This window comes from Cyprinus carpio, chromosome B18, assembly GCF_018340385.1.
Source record: "Cyprinus carpio isolate SPL01 chromosome B18, ASM1834038v1, whole genome shotgun sequence".
Lineage (NCBI taxonomy): Eukaryota > Metazoa > Chordata > Actinopteri > Cypriniformes > Cyprinidae > Cyprinus > Cyprinus carpio.
The window spans coordinates 18958440-18973927 of NC_056614.1; the positions used below are offsets into that span (position 1 = coordinate 18958440).

At 37.3% G+C, this 15488-nt stretch overlaps 1 protein-coding gene across 7 annotated transcripts in view; it reads left to right on the plus strand.

Moving 5' to 3' along the window:
• Positions 1-15488, plus strand: part of LOC109109693 (alpha-1,3-mannosyl-glycoprotein 4-beta-N-acetylglucosaminyltransferase C-like) — a 103243-nt gene that overhangs the window by 47245 nt on the left and 40510 nt on the right. For all 7 annotated transcript variants that reach the window (XM_042744215.1, XM_042744212.1, XM_042744213.1 and 4 more), the window contains one exon: positions 710-799. The gene's annotated coding sequence lies outside the window, so the exon portion shown is untranslated. The remainder of the gene's footprint in view (positions 1-709; positions 800-15488) is intronic.

The following is a 15488-nucleotide window of genomic DNA, read 5'->3' on the forward strand; positions in this document are numbered from 1 at the left end:
TCTAGCAAGTATATACTGTAAGCACTACAAAGGTAACAACACACAAGTTCAAGCACACAAACACACACTAACAGAAAGAAAAGGGCATTAGTCAGATCCTATATTCTCGAAGTGGCTGTGTTCCCTGCAGACACCTCTTCCCCTACCCTTGAGTGCTAATAAAATGACGTGAGGACCCGTCTGCTGTGCAGGCAGCGTGAATTCACAGCCGGAGAGCAACCGATGAACCGCCATGGGTGTTTTTTCCTCACTGTGTTCGTATTGGATTGCGTGTACAGATGTCTGAGTGTGTTCAAATGCGAATTTGCTTTTGCGTCTGTGACTCGTGAATGCAGCTGTTCATCTCTTTCTCCTGTGTAAACATGTTGTTTGTGTTAATATTTGTCTCCGAATGAGTTGGGATACGAGCGTGCGCACATGAGGGAAAGGCAACTGCGGCAGCAATAGTTCAGCTGGCTGTTAGCTTGGTCATGGGGTTTGTGATATATAGTTATGGCCATTCATTGAGAGCCAATTAGGCCTCCTCTGTGTTTGAGCACCATGGAATCCCATAATGCACTACTCTCCAGAGCACCCACGGCTGCCTCTTCCAATGAATAAAGAACAGGAAATACAATTCTCAACAGGAGGATTTGGTAGCTCATGTTTACTCACTCGTCACAGCAACAGTAAATGAGCAATGTTCTTCTCTTCTGTTTGTTTCACATAGATAAGAAGCCATTTTCTATGGATCCACTGATCATCATCTTCTCAAACCAGAAGGCTCGTTCCTACAAGCACATCTGAGTCCTGCAAGCAGGTAATTTGTGTTTAATTTTCATTTTTATCCTTGCTTTTTCATTCTGAATTGGAGTCCAAACTTGTTCAGGCAGCATTTGCTGTTAATCACACCACAACCTTCTTGCTTTAATCTGCCATTGTGATTTACAAAAGGAGGGGTGAGAAGAGACCAGAGGATCTGCTGTTATGCAGAATGAAGCACAGGCTTTTATCCTTTCAAACGCCGGCAACAATTGTAAGACAGTCTGACCTCTTTTCTGATGCTGATTAGCGTGGTATTTGAGCTGACATTAAACATGGTGCAGTAATTATGCTAAAAGGTAACAGAGAGGTAAATGCAGGGAAAAGAGGCTCTTCGTTCTGATACACTTTATAAACTCTGAGGTCGGGTTAAGTGGTGGACTCTACAGATATGCAGCGGTTTCCAGATAAGGTATTAGCATTAAAGTAGGAAATCTCTATCTATAGCAGCCATTAGGTTTTCCATAAAAGCAGTTTTGTGAGATCTTGTCTCACAGCATTATTTCAAAACTTTGCATCAAGTTCAATGGTGCAGTAAACGGCTCAATACCCGGAGCAATTCATTAGCAGTAAATGTGCAGTTATAGCCTGCGTTTTAAAGGAAGTTTCTAAGATAATCTAGTTTATGCTGTGAACTAAAAGATGAAATATTAAGCTTAACGCAATGACTGTTAGTTTTGTTTTTTTTCTTTTTCTGAGGGGCCCTGTGGCAGCTGGTTTAGAAAAGGCATCAAAATCATATGAAAGAAATAAAAAGTATTTTTACAGCTTAGTAGTTCTTTGGTGGTAGATAAAAAGTGGTACAAATAACAATATAATATTTATATATTGTTATATAATATTTATTTAAATATATTTTGTTATTATTATTATTATTATTATTATTATTTTTATTATCTGTTTAATAAACCATTATAGTAAATTTGTGATTTCTCGAACCATTATTAACACTTTTTACATACAACTTTAATGCATTTATTATTTTTAAATATAAAAAAGCATGATACTAGCAATGCTAAGATCGATTAAAGGGAACACAGTAGCAAAATGTATAAGCTGAATATAATATTGCCTAGATAAAAGTTAATGTGAAAAATGTATAAAGCAATGTATATGATGAATATAATATTGAATCTAAAAAAAAAACTTCAGTTTGAATAGACTTTACACCTGTAGACATTAACAGTCCATTTCCATGAGATGCATAACTCCACTATACATTTAGTGAACAAAGACAGATTTCAAAACATGCATACATGCATACAGCAGGCTGCAAATGAGATCGAGCTGTGGTGGGCTAATGAATGATAGGCACTTGAAACTGTGAAGAACGATGGTACAGCTGGCAGAGGCAAACACCGATGTGAGTGAAATTAAAGATTCATTCAAACAGCTGTTCCTTATCCAGGACAGCACGATCCACCACCATGTGCTCTGATTCTGAAACAGAAAAGTGCAGGAAGCAGGGGTGAAAATTTGACTAAAGCTCGGGGTATCACACAAGCAGCAGAGTCAGCCGAGAGATCTGTCTGCGCACTGTCTTCAGTGATTGAAGGCTTTACCTCATACTGAAAAATATGAAATCCATGGATTGAGAGTTGAAAACTATGAGAGCTGCATTTCAAGATTTTGTACTTGAATCTGACACACAGTAAAGTTCAGGCTAAAAGTTAGAGCGGACTGAGGATTAACATATTTGTGTCTGTTTGTATCTCTGTACAGTTTTTCCTCTCCTTGCTTTATAGTTTGATTATTTAGCCAGATATTTGCTTTGGAAAAAGTCCAGTAAAATGCAGCTCCTTATTTATCATTGTGTAATGCCAACAACTTCTAAGCGACTATCAGGACTAAATCTTTGATGCCTTTTCTTCTAAATGCTCGAGTGTTATTAATGTTTTTTTAAAGTGCTGTTCTTCAGTAATTTACCAGTCAGTATCAATTGCCTAAGGTAAGTGGTCTTGGCTTCATTTAGGTGAGTAAAGGGTGTTTTGCGTGGTAAACTGTAACCACAAGTTCTCAGTTCAGTGTCAGTGGGAGAAAGACGACAGAACAGAGGCGGCAATGAAAGCTCGCCAGCAAACACAGAGATGCAAGATATAAAAAGAGATGTTTTGAAGTATGCGTCAGTGTTTTTATTTTTATTATTCATTTAATGTTGTTTTGGACCCCTTTGGCTTTCAGTGAACAGACAAAAACAGCTGAACAATTTCAAAAAATATCGGTAACACTTTAGTATAGGGCCCAATTCTCACTATTTACTAATTGCTTATTAGCATGCTTACTATTTACATATTGGATGTTTATTAAAGCACATATTCTGCATGACCATATTCTACATCTCTTGTCCTACCCAATACCTAAATTTAACAACTACTGTACCTTACTAACTACTAATAAGCAGCTAATTAGGAGTGTATTGAAGCAGAATTCTAATAGTTTGTTAATAGCAAGAACTGAACCTTAAAATAAAATGTGACCAAAATATCTTATTTTTTCCCACAGAAGAAATTCATACATGTTTGGGCGGATATGAGGATCAGTAAATATGACAGAATTTTCTATTAATATCATGACTTAAATATTTAATCTGTAGTGAATGCTAATTTTTGATATGCTTGCTTTTTTCAACTATATATTTAGTTAGAGTAGTTTCTTCATTTTCTTCAGTTTGAATGAAAGTACGAGCTAACAGTCCATGTGTTGTTGTTTTTTATAACAAATCAAACAGCTTTTATGTGGTTACTTACTTTCAGAGTAGTCTAAAACTGCTCTCTGTAGTGCTCTATGAGGCATTCACTACAATGAATGAGCAAGCAATTTGCAAATAAATGTTTCATTAATTTGGTTAATTCTATTAGCTACCATTTACTGTACATAGAACAGATATTTACATTGATCATCTCATCCAGAGCAGCATGTTTCCATTTCCTAGCAGTTAGCTAATGCAGTAGATGTAGTGGTTACACTTTAGCATAGGGACCAATTCTCACTATTAACTAGTTGCTTATTAGCATTAATAAATTACCTGTTTATTAGCAGTTATAAAGCACATACTGTATTCTGCATGACCATATTCTACTTCCCAAATCCTACACAATACCTAAACTTATCAACTACCTTACCTTACTAGGCAAAAGTCATAGTTAATTGTTTGTTAATAGCAAGAATTGGACCTTAAAATAAAATGTGACCACAGTAGTGTATGGAAAAAGCTTGTACACAAAAAAGGTGGCAAGATTGCAAACAGAGATCACTTTTCAAAAACTGTGTAAAATTAATCATCTTATCTTATAATCTTATCATGTCATCTGAAAGATTTGTTTGTTTGCTTGTTTTTCATTTAAACACAAAAGGAGACATTTAGCACAAAGCTTGAACTACTGGTTTGAATGAAATGAAAGCTCCCAAATTAAATGTTATTCACAGAGTGTTATTATTCACAGAAAATCTTGCCTTCTGCCCTTTTGAGCAACACGAGAGTGAGTAGATGATGACATTTTCATTTTTGGGTGATCTATTCCTTTAATGGTCTTGCAGAGTAACATTTACCCTCACAAAATTACAAAATGACAAATTTAGCATTGAGCGTCATCTGAAACAATATGCTCCTTTTTGCCAGCATAAAACTGGCTCGCTGATGGCTTTTCTCAGACTTTACTGGATATAATAATTTCCAGGATGAAATATTTTGTCCTTTATCCCTAGACCTTGGTGAAACGAAAAGGCTGTTATCTGTCAGCAACACAAAACACGTACCTCCCTTGCAGAATCTCAGCCACGCAAAATAATCAGCCAAACAGGAGAACTACTCCCGCTGGAAATCACGGTAATAAGCCCACCGTCCCCTTTCGAAATAACAGCTGGTTATGTTTTTCTAATGGAGAAGCGCCATCACAAGCCGTCGCTTCTCGTTCATCAACAGCTGTTAGCTGTGACTGGAGGTGCTGAGAGAAATCAGCCTAATATTTGTGTGCTGTGTGCAGAACCAGATCTTCTACAAAAAAGAGCTGTATAGAGTTAAGACCGTGACCCTGCAGAAATGATGCTTCTGTCTCGTCACCCTCACACCTGGATTTAGAGACGAGGGCAAGGGGTCGGGGTCAGCTTAATAGTGACAACTCTCATGCTGATGATTCTGAGGTGATACATGTGATACGCACCATCTGCCAAGGGGTCAGTCTGCCCTGACAGGGCCTGTTTGAAACATGAACGTGTGTCTGAATGTGTCAGACCGAGCGCTTGCATCCCTCAGGCTAATTTGGGACTGATGGAAGACAGACATATTCTCTTCTGCCAGTTCTTCTCTATGCAGCTCAGATGATAATATATGTTGTTCTGTTGTTATTTTTGTCTTCAGCAGAGATGATTTTCTACATGTCACTGAATGTGTTCAAGGGATAATTCACCAAAGAATAAAACTTCTGTCATCATTTACTCACCCTCATAGTGCCAAACATGACTTTCTTTTATATGAAATCTTGTTTCTGCCATGATATATAAAAGGTAATTTTTAACTTTTCATCTCACAATTTGGTCTTTCTTTCTCACAGTTGTGAGAAAAAAGTTTGAATGACTAGATATAGCCAAAACTTAGAATTCTGTCTTTTTGTTTCTGCCACAGAATTAAAAAAAAAAAAAAAGATAATTGTGAATTTTTAATCTCACAATTCTGATTTTATATCTCACAATTCAGAATATTGAGTAAAAAGCGTATAATTTAAGAGATATAAACTCAAAATTGCAGAAAAAAGGTAAGAATTGTGAGATTTACCAGTTTTACCTTAAATATTTTTTAATCCTGTGGAGTAAACAAGCTTCCATACCATTGACTAGAGGTGGGCGATATGACCAAAATCTTATCACGATATAAGTAATTTTATTTCACAGTAACAGTATATATGATGATATTGTTAATTTTGCTTTAAAGAAGGTCTTTATTATATCAAAAATATTGATGCAATAGAAATGTCATTATTCTTGTCCTCAGGAATATAGACTGCTGTGACTTTAAGAACTACCTGGATCCAATGCAGCAGCATCATTGATGTGCATTGGAGTGATTTTCTCCCATTTAATTTCATGCAAATGAGTCTGCATTTTAATGTTAAAATTACTTTTTTTTAAACTGCAGTGCTTAAAAACATAGGCAAATGATAAGTTTTTGTTACCATGTAACTGTGATAGAGATGATAGTCCAAAATCTGATACTGTAGTTCAAAATCGGTTGACAAATTTCTACCGGTTGATCGTATCTACCGATATATTGCCCTCCCCATACCATTGACAACAAATTTTTTGACAAATCTAACTGGAAATGTTCTCAAAATATTAACAGAAATTAATCTTTATGACCTTTTTTTTTTTTTTTTTTTTTTTACAGCATTACAATAGCTGCAAACCAATCGCATTTTCTGCAGAGTGTACAAGTCAGATTGAAAGTACTACCTAACAGTCTGCAATGAAGTTTGCTTTCCTCTTTCTTCTTTGGGTAATTTGAGAAGCTGCAGGATATCGTCTGCACAATTAAAACTTAACAAAAGTTAATAAGCAAATTTGTTTTAGTGTTTTATCGATGAGGTGCTTGTGAAGTCAAGCCAGAGCAGCTCCGCTTTCATAAATTATTACATTGTTTAGCATTTTGTAAGGTTTGTTGTAATGCAATGCAAGGATCCAAACGGCGCTCCTTCAGCTCGCACGCAACGGCGTAGGCCCGTGCTTAAACAACCTCCATCCCACTATAGGCCAGTTTTAGCACAAACATCCTAACAAGAGCTTTGTCTGACCTCGTTCCCTTCCCCTGTTGTTTTGCAGCGAGTTTGACTCAGCTCTGGTGATGTCATCGAGTTTTCCTCAAACAGTGAGGCATGGAGAAGACAGCAGAGAAAATAAGAAACAAAGAAATCCCACGTGGCGTCATTTCACTTTTCAAACCGATGAGCCTTGCTCACTGCCCTCTGCTTGGAAAGAGTCAGAGAAAGAGCGAGATCAATGCAGATTGTCTGTCATCACCTGGCAGCTGATCAAAAGATCTCATTGGCAGACAGCATTCGAAAATCCACTGGAGCTTCTTTTTTCTCACTTGGAGCTGTAGAGGCAGTTTCTCAGACACACATGCACTGGATATTGGCTTTAGGCATGTAGGGAAAAGGGAGAGAGGCGTGAAATGGCACTAGCATTCCTTGGAAAATTAAAAGCAAAAAGAGAATGATGTTGAAACACACTTATGTTTTGAGACATCAGGGAGTATGGTTTGTGGCGTGCCGAATGTAAATCCCAGAGCAGGGGATTTGGGCAGAATTTGAGCGGGGTACAAGGGTAGGGAGAAGAAGGAGAGAAAATTGTATTCTTCAGAAGAGCGAGAGAGACACTCTTGTTCTTTGTTGTGAGAGCTGCACCCCAAGGCTTGTTGCTGTGCTGATGGAGAGGAAGCAGGTCCCTGTGTTGTTGTGTTGTGCTGCGTTTTCACTCCTGTTTGTCTTGTTATGCATTTATTTTCAGTTTTCTTCTCTTTTTTCACCTTGTGAAGAGAATTGCCTAAGCATTTTTTCAGGTCACAATTAAAAGTGTTTCACAGTTCAGTGAATCTTTTGACAGGCAGGTATTTAACATAATTGCCAATTCAGAAATCAGCTCTGGCGTGCTTAAATGTTTGGTTTTAAGAACTAATGCTATGCAGCATGCTCAAATATAGCAGCATTATGTATACAAATGCTACAGTAAACTTTCTGTTTGCATATGGCAAGAAATTTCCAGTAGGAATAATTCCCCCCAAAATAATAATTCTGTCATCATGTTGTTCTAAACCAGAATGGAACACACAAAATACCTTACCAGCAGCTCCAAAAAGGACTAAAAAAGGCACCATAAAAATGGTCCATACAACTCTCGTTGTATTTCAACACATCTGAAGCCATATTACAGCTTTGTGTGAGGAACCAAATGAATGAAATTTAAGTCAGTATTCACTTAAAAACGCCTTGGCTGTGACTCAGAATTCAAATTTGGCACAGCTTTGAGAATGTGACGATTGGTTATGAAAACCAAATGAAGTCAGTGATGTCCAACCTGCTGCACAGACAACATTTATTTTGAGAGGTGATTTTACTAGTGACTAATGACTTAAATTTGAGCTTTTTGTGTGGCTGTTTATTACTAACTGAGCATATATAAATGCCTTATTCTGCATGACCATATTTTAGAACCCTTAATCCACCTTGCTAACTGTTAATAAGCAGCAACGAGTTTATTGAGGCAAAAGTCACTGTTAATAGTTATTTAATATTGAGAATTGGTCCCCAAACTAAAGTGTGACCAGAAATATTGGGGAAAAAACTAAACAAATAGAGCAATATTTTATGAATAAATATTACGGAATGACATGAGGGTTTGTAAATAATGTCAGAATTCATGACATTTTTTTGGTTGAAATGCTTCTTTGTCTCATTTTGGCACAGTTAAAATATTTTACCTTTTGTTTCTTTGGAGCGTATTTACTTAATGCGTTTATTCTACAAATTGAGCCATCTCAGAGGAAACACTGTTTAAAGTCATTTGGCCTAACCTTACACTGACATTCAAATCTGTATGCTGGAAAATGCAGACACCTGACCAGTGAGAGTGCCTGGTATGATGTGAATGCACCCCTTCTCACCTCTATCTGCAAAAGTAATTATGGCAAACCACCGAGCGACGGCAAACTGGATTGGCGAGAAGGATGCCAATAAAGGTCAAGAAAATAAACACATCTCTCTTGTTATGGAGGAGAGGGTACAGTTTCCAGTGGAGTGCTGATGCTTAAGGCCAGGAATTCTCCTTTACCTCGCCTGTCCCTCAGCAGATGCTGTTCCTCAGTGCAAAGCCCTAAAATTCCCCTAAGATGAGACATGACATGAAGCGAGAGACAGAGCTTCAGCGAGGATCATGGGGTGAGAAGAAGGTTGCTGAGACATTGTGGAAAGAGCATGGAAGCAAGTGAGAGGTGAGAAAGGAAGAGGGTGAAAGTGTAAGAGAGACTGTGTATTATTGTGTGTGTTAGAGGTGAGAAAAGAGACAAACTGTCAGGTTTTGGTGGAATGTGCTGCAATGAAAAAAGTAGCCCTACAAATTGTAATAATGATTGTTTAGATGAGTTAATATCGAGTTTCTTATTTTCGTTTTATTACTTGATTAAAGCTGTGTTTCTCAACCCTGGGGGTCCACAGACACCTAGTGTTCTGTGGTGTAATTGCAAGGGGTCTGTCGAATCATTTTTTTTAACTATCTGATATTATAAATGCCATAAAGTATTAATATAGTAGTTCTCAACCTGGGGACCTCAGCAAACTTCCAAGGGAGCTGCAAGATGACTTACATATATTTTAATGTAGACTATTGTAAATTATAACTTTTAATAATCCCCAAAAACATGCACACCATGAACATTGAAATCATATTTATTATTTAAATTTTCTCAGCTCAAGAACTGTTGTTTTTAATGAAGAAAATTGTTCTTGAAATATCTGGAATCATACAATGAATCACTGTTAAATGCTCCTAGTGGTTTGCGTTATAATTGCAAGGGGTAATTTAAAAACTTTGATGGCATATATTAGATGTCAGATATATATATTTAAAATATTTGATTTACATTTATGCATTAAGCAAATTTACAATAGAGATCAAAAATTAATCATAAAATCAACAATATTCATAGTATACAATGTCAGGTTTGACAGAAAGCTGGATTAGGAAACAAGCTAGAGCAGAAGGGACATGCAAAAAATAAAAAAAGTGCCTTGGTTTAAGGTTGTGGAATGGTTAAGTGCTTGCAGAGAGACTGGTCTTCAGATGCTTTTGAAAGTTGTGATAGTCTCAGCAGATGGAGTAGAGTTTGTTAGTTCATTCTATCAGAGAGGATCGGTGAGGGTGAAGGTTTTGGAAAATGACTTGGTGCCTCACATTGTGAAGGCACAGCAAGGCTCCACTCATTCAGTGACTGTGCAACTGGAGGGAGCATACACTTATAGAATTGTATTGAGGTAAGAGGATGCTGTTCCAGTGGCAGCTTTGAAAGCCAGTGTCAAAGCCTTAAATCTTATTCTGGCAGTAACTGTGGAGTGAATCAGGAGAGGTGTGACGTGGGTCCTCTTTGACTGATTGAAGACCAGACATGCTGCTGTGTTCTGGATCATCTGCAGAGTCTTAATCATGCTTACAGGAAGTCCAGCCAATAGAGATCAGGATATATCAGATGTTTTTATATATATTATAAGTTGACTACTTGAGGTGTCCAAAAATGTTGTAATGTACTAATACTTTTTGGGCATATGTATGTTGAGAACCATTAAATTAAAGTACTCTTATACAGTGTATCATGACTAAATTTGTCTGTAGTACAAATGGTGTTGAGTAATATCATGAACACTGAATGGCCTTTTATTAGGTGAAAACTTTTCTTTGTTGTGTTGATCCTTTTAGAAGAGGATTCTGGTCTTGCTAGGTTATAGCACACAGTCACAGTGAGTCTGTCTCTACGCTGACCTCTGGCATCTACTGGATGTTGACCTCCAGAGTGTGGGGATTGACCGGGCGGGATGCCCAAAACCATCCGGCTGCTGGCTGGCCCTTGCCCAAGGAGACTCGATCCAACGGATTATCCACCCAAGCTCCAGTGCCAGGCAGTCCTTCAGACGCACTGACTGAAAAAAAAACAGCCTTTCTTGCTATGGGCCAGTCTTAGGGGATTGATTGTTTAAATGAAATGCTCCTGGGGGTGAGCCTTTGGAAAGTAGGGCTCATGGAATGATGGAAGACACAAATTCATCCAACTGCTTAATAAAAATTCTGTCATCACTTTCTCACATTCATTTGGTTTAAAAGTTAAAACGAGATATTTTTATGTCAGTGTTGTTTTGGACCCCTCTGATATTCATTGTGATCAAAAACAGTTTAAATATTCTTCAAGATGTCTTTTATGTTCTGCAGAAGAAAGAAAGTCAAGTAGGTTTGGAACAAAATGAGGGTGAATAAGTGATGACAGTTTATTCATTTTTGGGAAAATATCCCTTTAAAGATGCTATTTTGTGGGACTAAATAAATCCCAGTAATACTATATTTATGTCTAGGTTTGCTGGTCAGGAGTGATGAGTTTATTCAGATTTGGAGAAGAATTGTATTTAAATTAGTTTTGAACAAAATGTTAATATTTAATTTAGATTAAATGTGTTTAGTTTTTCAGAAAGGTAAAAAAGGGCCCTCTAGAAAGTATTAGCTTGAGACTCCTTAGGGATTTTTAATGAGCTACCCAGGCCACACTAAAACACGAAAGCCTATCAATCTATAAATTATATCAATTACAGCCTCAAAATTTGCATTTCAAAATCTGTTTTCGATAGCACATTTAAAATCTTCCTCAGATGTGCAAAGCAGATGATGTTAATAGATTCTGAAGTATATCTAATTAAGATAATGAGAGCTTTGATGTCCCATGTCAGAAAGTACAACTCCACAGCTGAGCAACTACAGTATATACTAAAAAAAGTGGCCGATCCATCTCCCCATGAAAACAAGTCCTTGTGCAGCTCTTTTCCCCTACTGACAACTACCATACGTTTCTTCAGGGAAAATGAGAAAGGTTTGTTTCAGAGAAAGAGGTCATGACTAAAGCTTCTCTCCATATTCATCTGACCTCTCTTTCTTTAGATCCGACTGGAAGAGGGCTGCTACTGTACAATGAATATGCAATAGCCCTATCTAATACGCTGCACTGTCCTTCATGGATGATAAACAGACTGCAGAAATTCATTTACATTTGTATTGACAAGAGATTTCTCCAATTTAATCACCTTATTTTCTCATTTGTAGCTTTCCTCAAAGTCAGCCTACTTTCAACTGATATTTTTTTTTCCTTCCAAGCTGCCCCATTTCCATTTAAATTGAATAGGACACACGTCTTAATGTGACAGATATTTTTTTAAATGGCCGTGATGGCTTGAACAAATCTCAGCATCTTTGGGAGTTCTGAAGAAATGCTGGCGCCATACTTTTTCTATTTGCTTTGTAATCCGGGCGGGTTAATGTGTTTTCAATGAGCTGAATTGGAATTTCTAGTCCATGTAATGACATATTTTCCTAAAAGTGTCTTGGAACTCAAGTGTGACAGTTTTGACTGTCATGTGCATCATTACTGTTAAAGTGTGTAATATTTTTATCATTAGCATAGCCAAATGACTGTTTTCAAGCAGGTTTCCCCTAACTAAACACACCCCCTTCTTCCATTGGTCCAGACAAACAGATAGCCCCGCACCAAACTCATGCTATTGGTTGAGCCGCTGTTGCTACAGTATATGTTGCCTGCAGTGTTTATGCTTTTTATGATAAATGAATCTACAAATGGCTTATTTACAGTTATCTGCAACTGAAATGGCAGATATTGTAATGCTGGAAGAGAATTACACACTTAGCTTTAACCGTGAAATTACTACAATATTTGGCTGAGATACCATTATTTGAAAATCTGGAATCTAAAGGTCTAAGTTTTGATATATTTGCGGTAGGAAATTTACAAAATATCTTTATGGAACATGTTCTTTACTTAATATCCTAATGATTTTTGGCATAAAAGAAAAATCGATAATTTTGACCCATACAATATACAGTAGTGTTGGCTATTACTACAAATATACCCGTGCGGCGAGATGATGTTTTCAGCAGCCATTACTCTAGTGTTTTGTGTGTAATGTTATTTTTTAGATATTTTTAATATTTGTATATATTATACAATTATGTATACAAATATAAGAATATTAAATAATTTGTTTCTCTTTTAAAATATACTGACGTGAAGAAAAGGCAGCCAAGACATCCTGTTCAAGATGTTCCAAGTGTACATACACAAATAGTCAGCGTTCACTAGACTGGACCTCCAAGTACAACCGAGACCATCCGCATGTGTTTTTGAGGGTGATGGGGCTTTTATCGTTCCTAAATGTGCCAAAATTAGTCGGAGGGAGAAAAAGGAAGCTGCCTAGCTTTTGAAGAATTAATAAGGCTGTCTCATTTAAATGTGCACAGCGTCTGAGACAGCCTCTGAAAGTCCCAGTTTTACATTTTCTTGACAGTGCCTTTGATGAGCGCTGATAACGTACAGCAGCTCCCAGGGAGCCCACATCTTATAATAAAGAGTTTGGCGGCGGAGACGAACTCCAATGATCCAAGCTATGCATTATTATGTGTCTTCCTAGCAGAAAAGCAGCTCCCATTTATGCCTCCCACTATTTTTACACTGTTATTATGGCTTAACATTATCCGATTGTTCATATGCCAGCCTATAAGCACATACTGCTTTTGTTCTGCAGGAATGGTTTATGTGAGTGATAGTGTTTAGTGCCTGTTTGGTATCTGACTTATACATTTAAGATTCACCATATTAGCACCATCTTCTGTGCAACCGTTTAAAAAAAACATCCTAAGCGCCTTTCCTAAAAGCGAGTGTTGAGAGATGTGCAAAATCACCTCTTTTAAGAATAGCAGGTCAAAAAAGATGAGTTTAAATGGATTTTCTGCCTTTCGTCATTGGCTTATCCTGCATCCTCTCCACTCAAATTGCAAACCAGCTCATGTATCAGATGGCTGCACATGGACTAGGTAGGCCTGTGACCCATTTTTGAAACACTGCCTTAGGCAACGCTATGCATAGATAACATGTATGTTCTCACCTAGGTTACTAAAAGCGTGACATTGATGAGGAGAGGTTGTGAGAATAGAATAAAATCCCAAAGGCTGGTCATTCACAGCCAGGGGTCAGTCTGATTAGTGCCTCTGCTGGTAGATTCTGTAACTATGCTGTCATGACTTGCCTGTTGTTGGCCATTCAAAAATAATCTATCTATAAAATGAGTATACAAAATTTTGTATATCTATTTAATAAAGCTGTGCATTTTCTAGTTTCTTATAAGAGTATTTCCAGACATAATAATTGGTTGGAAGTAGTGCTGAAGTCCAAATATAGATATACTGAAGAATATTTGATTGTGTTAAAGTGGAACTATTGCAAGTATTCTTTAGGTACACTTGAAATATCCTGCACTTAAAGAACAATATTATTCAAAGATCATACTCATCAATAATGATATTTAAACACATTATAGGCTTAATATTAAGAAATGTGCATTGTGCATATGTAGTACTCCAAATAAAGATTAAATATAAGTTTTATATCAGTAGGTATCGAGTGATATGTAAATATATTAATAGATTTTAATTATATTTGTTATTAAATAAATTATAGGGTATAGGGTATATGTTTCATTATCAAAGACTGCTTAATTGTGGCTGCATTGTACCCCAACAATTGCTCAATTTCCTATGGCACTCTTATCTGACCACAAAGATCTAAGATGTGAAAGATGTGACAGTTCTTTTAAGAACATTAAGCCTTTTCTAATCATGTCCACAATTATTTTTTGTGTTCATATAGCGGGTGCAAGTAGACCACCACAGGGTAAAGTGAGTCATGATGTTCTTGGTTGTGTATTTCTAATGATCATGCATCAGTGAGCAGCTTCCATTGAGATGATTGAAAAATGTTAACTGAAAGTTTTCTCTATGTATTTTTGACCTCCATGGTCACAGTGACTTTTAAGGAGGCTGCAGCGGAGGCGATAGGGCAAGGAACCGCTTGCAGCTCAGTCAGCAGAATGCAATCAAGTGTATAACAGCAAGCACCATGTTAAATGCGCAAGCTGCCCATAGTGATCTATGTTAAATTACCCTGGACATGAAGAAAAACCTTCCTTTTTACAGAATCTCAACTATCAGGCTAAAGTATTAGGCTGTTTGGATTATTGGGATAGGATATTTTTTCTCAACACTGGCTGGGGTAAGTGGAGGTAAATGAGAAACGTAACTATATCAGTGTTGTACAGGGGCAAACATATTCAGAGAAATAGGTTTTCACCACTATTGGGGGTTGAAATGAATTTTCATTCAACGTTCTTATGCTTCCCAGGCAAAGAGCTAAAAATAAATGTGAGACTTTGTGGAGAGGGGGAGTTGGAAATGAATTTCAAATGCAGCAGTAGTGGGAAAGAGTGTATGTGTGTGCGGATCTCACATTTCTCTTTCAGACTGTGCTGTAGTCTATAAGCTTTGGATCCATCCACAGAGTGTTCAGCTACAGACAGCTAGCATTTCATTCAGTCTGCAAAAAAAGGTTGCTTCTTTCATTTGCCAACCTGTCTATTCCCCTCCATTTCTTATCTATACCGTTGCCGGGTTATATTTCACTGATGTTGTTTTCCTGAAGTCCTTGACAAACATTGGTTTATTTCCCAACAGATGCTGCAGTTCATACCCCTTCCCCTTGCCAAAAAGTCATCATTTCTTCAACCTCCCTCCCAGTGCTTTTGAATAATAAAAACTGGCATTTAAAGCAAAAAATCTCTTGGACTTCAGATATTGTACTGTACAGATGGCCATAACTCCAATTAGCATGCTAAATGCTCGCAAAATCCGACAACTTCTCTCCACACTAAGAGTGCCCAGTGTGGCATTCAATCTCCCCATGCAATCATCACAACTGCTCTTTGATGTAGCTAAAGGGATCAACAGTGTGACTCAAGGCCTCTTTTTGAACCAGCACTTCCCTGGAGTGTTAATGAAACAGCAGGTCTGCTCCACCCCGCCGAACCCTCCGTGGGAGCTCTTTT